At 46.7% G+C, this 7,500-nt stretch overlaps 1 non-coding gene across 1 annotated transcript; it reads left to right on the top strand.

Annotated features, from left to right (window-relative positions):
* Positions 1–1,444: 1,444 nt before the first annotated feature.
* On the top strand, positions 1,445–1,599 carry LOC143307774 (5.8S ribosomal RNA). Its single transcript, XR_013064849.1, has one exon. It is a non-coding gene; the product is annotated as a 5.8S ribosomal RNA (ribosomal RNA).
* The last annotated feature ends 5,901 nt before the right edge of the window (positions 1,600–7,500 follow it).

Raw genomic sequence — 7,500 nt, 5'->3', positions numbered from 1 at the left:
AGCGATATAAAAGTTTATTGAGCTCGGACCAAAAATTATACAAAACGAGAAAGATATAATAAATAATACCATATACATGACACAAAACACATAAATCTCGGGTTCGAGCCAATAAGAAACAAATACCAAAACGCTGCGATGCGGTAAAATTACACCGACACGGTTACGTGCGGAGGTCGCTTTGATTACTCATCGCGTTTCTCCCGTCCGTTCGGAACCGCCGGCAAAAAAACTGTGCGACCAACGGCGCCAAAGAGCACGACGCCGGACCATTTCTCTCTGGCTGATGTGAATGGAAGTAAAAGACGCTTGCGTGAGGTCTCTCGACCTTTATCTCTCTAACTTATACTTATGGGTCGTCGTCTACTTGATCGGGTACAAACAAGTCGTAAGAAACAAACAAACAAACCACAAAAATACAAGTCGTAAAAAAACAAACTTCTGTTGGTTAACCTACAATATGAAGGATCGAAATGAAAGAAGGATCATATTATTACAAACCGAAAGTGAAGGATCATTAAAATTGAAATACAATATATATAAATATATAAATGTACCCGTCGTTGCGACACCCTAGTTAAATGGAAAGATATAAAAAAGAGAGAAAAGGAATACAGATGACCCGCCGTCTGATCTTTGCTAAATGATCTGGCATCACCGGAGTTTTTTTGGTCCGTGTTGCGTTCGCTCTATTCGAAATGAAACTCGCGGAGGCGAAGAATTGTTAAAAGTTTACGAAGCGTCTAGGAGTGGTTAAAACTGAGAGAGTTGAAACTACGATGTATTAGAACGAGCAACCGTCGAAACTTTGTTTTCGCGACGTTCTTTTCGTCGCTCTCGTCCCCACGCTCCTACGCTTTGGTTGTTTCTTTGCCATCCGTGTTGCGATAAAAAGATTTCTCCATTGTCCAAAAAGGACGGATCGAGATTCCTCTTTCGAGAGGGAGAGAGAGGTACTTGCGGGTAACCTGGAATCTACGAAACACGCACCGTGGTAAGATTCGTGCGTCCGCCTGATCGATGTGTGTTGTTTACGGACCGGCTGAGAAGCGACGATAGCGAGTCTTTGAAAAACTATGTGTCCATTAGTTAGACCGATCGTCGCCGGCCGTGTGTCTGTTCGAATCTCGCAACCCACGATTCAGCGACAGGACGCGCGCTCGCATTCCTTGTGTGCGTTCGTACTTTTCAAGGTTTTTAAATGTACTTTACGCCCGACCGTCGAGAGGAGCGTGCCACTGGGCGTTTCTCCGACGGTTTCCGTCCTTGGACGCGATCGTGTCGTCAACGATCGAACAAACAAACAAATACGTTGGCGACGCCCGAATTCGCTCTCCCGCACGCGCCGGGTGGGAGAGTGATGTGGGTATCGAATGTGATGCGTGTTAATAATGAAAATAACACTCTAAAGATCTAAAGAGTTTGAAATACAAAATTTTACGATTACCCTGAACGGTGGATCACTTGGCTCGTGGGTCGATGAAGAACGCAGCTAATTGCGCGTCAACGTGTGAACTGCAGGACACATGAACATCGACATTTCGAACGCACATTGCGGTCCACGGATACAATTCCTGGACCACGCCTGGCTGAGGGTCGTTTTCTTAACAAAAGACTGCTTGCGTTTGCTTCTCGAAAAAAGAGTAATTCATTTCTTTCTAAACATCTCGCCGTCGTTCAACGAAAGTAGAACGTTTCGGAGCGGGATTATCGAACGAAATTGAAAGAATGAATGAACGATAAACAAAGAAAGAGTCGCAACGTACGAGCGATAGTTGGGCAGTTCGTCGGCGTTTGTCGTGGAAACGATGTGACGAAAATCGCAACCGATACACTAAATGCAGGCCGTTAAAGGAGAGAAACAAATTTCGAAATATCTCTTCGAACTAGCGCAAGTGCGTCACGGCGCGCGAGTCGTTCGTTAAAATTTATAAACGACCGCCCGTGAAAGCACCGAGTTCTCGGAAGATAATCTATAAAGATTCTCCATCCTGCTGGAAGTTATCGGATCGGCGCGATTGTTCACTTGTAGAAATCCACGCTCCTGACGTTGCCAGAAACGATATTTACGAAAGGTGTGTCAAAAATAAACGAAAGAAGCTCTCCTATAAATTTAGAAAAAGCAAACGAGTGAAATGTTTGAGATGATAATTTGCTGAAATGCAAGCTCGAATAGCCCCAGGGTTTCGAATGATTCCCCGCGCTTTATACATCTCTCTGTTTACAAACGGTGTATAAATGAAAGATCGCTTCAGATGGGTCGTCGCTGTTTGACGCGCGATGCTGTTCCTTTTTTTTTGTCTGTCTGTGCGTTTAGCTTCGCTAAACAAGTTAAATGGTTAAAAAGCGTCGAAAAAGCGAATACACACGCGACAAGACAAATCTAACGAGTAAAGGAACGCTCCGCTCCAAGATAAAAATGGTTGTTTACAATCAATACAGCGTTTCGGTACCCCTGATCGTAGTCTGAAACTGTGTAACAAAAGAGAGGAAAGCGAATGGTGAAGGAACTTCGAAGCCTCCGTGGCGTGGCTAGAACTTGTGATAAAAGTATGTTTGCAGCAATTATGCATGCTCCCGTTAAAACAGCATTTCAATGTCTCGCATGGCTTAAAGCTCTAGGAGGCTTCAACATTTAGAATACATACGGACTACTTCGTTTGTTAAAGATAAGCGAAGACCGCGCGACCATCGCTCGGTCGTCCAGTCCTCGAAAGTTTTGTTGCGTTCCAAAGAAGAGACAAATGGGGTTTACCCTTGCGCTAAGGGGAGAAGAAGAGAAAAGCAGTTGTTAAATCTAAGAGGTGTGTGGAGTACATCGCGTGTTGGTTAAAATTGTTAAATGAAGTATACGCGAAATGTTCTCTCGCTCTTGCTTTTCCTCTTGCTTCCGTGGCGCTCGAAAAGAAGGGATGATAAATAAAGAAACCTATTCGAAATCTCTTGTGGAACAAAAAATAATACGGACGGACGTTAAAATTGAACCGAGACGAAATGGATCGTCTTGCGAGTTGTCTTCGCTTTGAAATTGTTAAAAATTGATAAAAGCAATACGACGAAGCTGCAGTCCGCAAAATGTTTGAAGCAAAAAGGAAATAACACGAAAATTATGGGAACGTCGTGTCTCAACTTTTTTTTCCCTCTTGTGCTCGTTTCATCGAACGATAAATACAAACATTTTGAAACGAGAGAGGAGGAAAAATTGAATATGCGAAAGGTTGATTCACGCACAGTTTCTCTACGTGTTTGCTTTTTTGCTTCTTTTCGTTTATTTTTTTTTTTTTTGCATCGAGCATCATTATTCACCTTTCGATGAAACCAAAGAAATTGACGACCTCAGAGTAGGCGAGATTACCCGCTGAATTTAAGCATATTATTAAGCGGAGGAAAAGAAACTAACTAGGATTTCCTTAGTAGCGGCGAGCGAACAGGAATGAGCCCAGCACTGAATCCCGCGGTACCGCCGCTGGGAAATGTAGTGTTCAGGAGGATCCGTTTATCCCGAGACATCGAATTGCGTCCAAGTCCATCTTGAATGGGGCCATTTACCCATAGAGGGTGCCAGGCCCGTAGTGACCGGTACGCGTTTCGGGAGGATCTCTCCTTAGAGTCGGGTTGCTTGAGAGTGCAGCCCTAAGTGGGTGGTAAACTCCATCTAAGGCTAAATACGACCACGAGACCGATAGCGAACAAGTACCGTGAGGGAAAGTTGAAAAGAACTTTGAAGAGAGAGTTCAAGAGTACGTGAAACCGTTCAGGGGTAAACCTGAGAAACCCAAAAGATCGAATGGGGAGATTCATCGTCAACAACGCTGGCTCCCGTTGGTGCGCGATGCCCCGGATGGACCTTCGGGTTCCATTAGCGAGGGCACACCACCTTCGGCGAATGTTCCGGCGAGGTAGTCGTGCACTTCTCCCCTAGTAGAACGTCGCGACCCGTTGCGTGTCGGTCTACGGTCCGAGGCGGAGCCTGTCCGTCACCTTAACGGTGTTCGTGACAGACCCTCGGTTGCCTGGCCGACTGCGCGACGGTACTCAGACGGTATCAGGCCGCAACCAATCCATTTTCGAATGTGTGTGCGTCAGGACCGCCGCAAGCTAGGTTCAGTTATAATTACCCGGATGTACGGACTATGCGCCGTCCCCGGGTCTGGCCAGCTGTTAGCAGGAGGAGTCCTTGGACTGGCCAAGCTTTGAATTACCGGTCGGCGACGCTATTGCTTTGGGTACTCTCAGGGCCGAAGCCTGCAGGCGAAATGCTAAATGTTAAATGCTAAAGGACAGCTAAACCTTATACCGAACTGGCACGAAAATGGACATGAGATGGCATCGAAATGGAACTGTCGCCTAGATCTCTCTCCTTCGATAAACTAAACTGAATTATGGGTAGAACATGCACAAACGAAAAAGCCTCGGACGCAGGGGTTCTCGGCCCTGGAACCCCTGTGGCGGAAATATCCGCTTTGGATAGGAGGGCCACCGATAAACAACCTGGCGATTCAAACGGTCACGAATTGGCTCAGCGAATTGACATACCCCTGTCCTCGACGACCGCTTGCTTGGCCTGCAGTCTGGCTGGTACACAGACAATATGCGCAAGTGATAAAGCCATCGCAGTACACGCGCAGAAACAACATCCAAAACTGCGTTTAGTCTGGTGCTGCGCGAAGTGTGGAAAAGAGTCCGAAAAGATACATAGTATCAAATGTCATATCCCGAAGTGCAAGGGTAAATGTGAACCTGTTGAGCAGAGTTTCAAATGCACTGGGTGTGACAAGACCTTCGCCACAAAAAGGGGACTGTCAATTCATGAAATGCACATGCACCCAGACATCAGAAACGCAGCACGAGCCAAGACTGTAGAGCCAGGTAAGGGTAAGAAAGGCAGGAAATGCTCTGTCTGGACGGAGGAAGAGACAGCTTTGCTTCGGGAGTTAAACGACCGATTCAGAGCCGAAAAACAGATAGGCGCTAAAATTAGAAATTACTTCCCCGATAAAACACTGAAACAGATCAGTGAGAAAAGGAGACAGCTAAATACGCGCCAAAGGCCGGTTGTACCGGCTGAGGCAGAGGAGGATAACTCCAATAACATCTCCGAACCCAACAACATCCACGTCTCGCCGGTCGAAACGATAAATGAGGACGACGCGGAGGATGCATGGCAGGAACCTCTAATCGAATGTATCAGGGCTGGCCCCGTTCTAGAGGATCCGGAAATGGCTAAAATTGACAGCGAAATTGTTAAACTTGCCCAAGATGAATGCCGGCCCGAAGGTATCAATCGCGTTGTGAATGCTCTAGTCGAAATGCTAAAAGGCGGAGAGGGGGATAAACGCCGAAAAACCCCAAAAAACTCGAAGAATTCAAAGTCCAAGCCAAACTCCAAGGCTCAAAGCAAGAGAACTAAGCTTGGCAAATTCAAATACGCTCGATACCAGGAGGTCTACAAAAAATGCCCCAAGAAATTGGTGGACATGGCAATCACGGGGGCAGAATTTGAAAGCGATAAAATCACTTTACCGAATAGCGCCGATGTAATCGGACTATACGGTGAGCTGTGGGGAACCACTGGCGAATGCGAGGGCTTGCCCTCTTTCGAAGGAAACCAAAGACAGCCGCACATACCAACGCGGGAAATCTGCACGCCAATTACGGCGGAGGAAATCATCGTCAGAATGCGAAAGGTAAAAACCGACTCAGCAGCAGGCGTCGACGGTGTGCGCAAAGTACACTTGAGAAAGAAGGGAGTGGTTCAGATACTAGCTAAATTGTATAACCTATTAATGTTATCTGACCACTACCCGGAACAATGGAGGATAAATCGAACAGCCCTAATACCCAAGCAAGGAAAAGACACCGCGGACGTCAAAAATTGGCGTCCGATCACCATCGGGTCAATGCTGGGTAGGATGTACTCCGCCATGATCGACGCTAGACTGAGAAGGCACGTACAGCAATCCATCCGTCAAAAAGGTTTCACCAAGGAGGACGGATGCAAACATAACATCGCATTGCTGTCGCATGCCCTGGCGGTGATGAAAAAACGCAATGGTGGTGTGGTAACAATTGTCGATATCGCAAAAGCGTTCGACACGGTACCACACGCGGCTATTAAGGAATGCCTTACTCGAAAAGGAGTCTCCTCAAAGGTTGCTCAACTAATAAGGCAAATGTACGACAGATGTCGTACAAAAGTTAAAACGAACAACGGGGAAGTGAGCGTCACGCTAAATCGAGGTGTTAAACAAGGTGACCCGCTATCCCCGCTAATCTTCAATCTAATAATAGACCCCGTTATCGAATATTTGAATAACAACACAACGGGAGTCTCGGTTGAAGATGAAAACCTGTCGATTCTCGCCTTCGCCGATGATATGGTGTTACTGGCTAAGGACGAAAAAGAAGCGAGAAAACAAATTCGAATATTGCACCAGTTCCTCCAGGATCTCGACATGAACGTTGCGGCCTCGAAATGCTCGGCCTTCGAGATCATCACCAAGAATAAGACCTGGCATCAAAAGGACCCGGAGCTAAAAATCGGCGATGATAAAATACCGGGAGCCAAGCCTGATGAAGTGATGAGATATCTCGGAGCCGACTTCAATTGCTGGAATGGCCTACCTCGCGGAAAACATCTCCAGGTTATAGTTGGTGCGGCAAACAACATCTGCCGAATGGCACTAAAGCCGCATCAAAAAATCGAACTGATAAAAACATACCTACTCCCCAGGTATATCCACAGCATGGTGGCCAGCCCACCGCCTCTGAAGACCCTGCAAGAGATAGATAGCGAAGTCCGGCAGATAGTTAAAAAGATCCTACATCTGCATCATTCAACAACTGACGGACTCATCTACTCTGGTAAAAACTATGGAGGTCTTGGCTTTCCTCGAATCGAAAACATCGTCAAATTGGCGGTTCTTCGAAGGGCAGCTAAGATGCAGGAGTCTAACGACGCAGCTGTTAGGGGAGTGGTAACTGACCTGGATGATGTTGTTAAAAAGTACGCGCAATCAGTAGAGCTAGAATGGCCAACAACGTTCGATCGAATCGAAGAAACACGTCGAGATCGGAAGAGGAAGGAGACTCAGAGATGGAAAGATCTCAACTCCCAGGGCCAAGGAGTGGCAGACTTCGCAAACGATAAGATTGGCAATGCTTGGCTCAGGAACCCAACTCTCCTCAAACCGTCGCGTTATCTTGACGCACTCCGGTTGAGGACCAACACCTTTGGAACGCGGGTAGCCTTGAAGCGGGCCAACAAAGACCAAGATATCGTTTGTCGAAAATGCAGGGTCGAAATCGAAACGTTGGGACATGTCATAGGCATGTGCCCCCATACGAAACCAGCTCGAATAAGAAGGCACGACGAGATTAAGGACTTGATCAGCGAGAAAGTGTCACGGCGATGTTCCGTATTTGTCGAACCTACAGTGGACGTGTTCGGAGAACTCAAAAGGCCTGATTTGGTGATTAAAGACCAAGAAAGGCTGATCG

Source organism: Osmia lignaria, unplaced genomic scaffold, assembly GCF_051020975.1.
Source record: "Osmia lignaria lignaria isolate PbOS001 unplaced genomic scaffold, iyOsmLign1 scaffold0076, whole genome shotgun sequence".
NCBI lineage: Eukaryota > Metazoa > Arthropoda > Insecta > Hymenoptera > Megachilidae > Osmia > Osmia lignaria.
The sequence above is the reverse complement of the archived record's forward strand: the minus strand, read 5'-3'. Positions and strand labels throughout refer to the sequence as shown.